We start from the raw sequence: 415 nt of genomic DNA on the forward strand, positions 1-415 counted from the left end.
TGTTTTTTTCCATCATAACAATCTGTATTCTTATTTATAGTAATTCATATAATAGTGCAAATGGCAGAGCATTGTAGATATTCACATTGAACTACACATACGGGGACAACTAGTCATGTGTTGTTTTGTACAAGCATTATGTAATATGAGGTATTTCTAACGAAGATTAATTAGTGCATCCAACGCAACATATTTCATACATATTTATGCAACTCAGGTACAATACAAGGTTTATTTTGAGGTTAGATGCACTAATTTTTCTGTACATGATGTATATTACCACACTATTACACCTGGTAATATGCGAGAACTCGGGTCATATAGCTTCACTCATGTCATGGGGAATTCATTTACTGAAAATGATTTCCTTTATGGAACAAACGAACAAAATAATAACATGTGCAAGTCCTGGAAA

This window comes from Lepisma saccharinum, chromosome 21, assembly GCF_977018435.1.
Source record: "Lepisma saccharinum chromosome 21, izLepSacc3.1, whole genome shotgun sequence".
NCBI lineage: Eukaryota > Metazoa > Arthropoda > Insecta > Zygentoma > Lepismatidae > Lepisma > Lepisma saccharinum.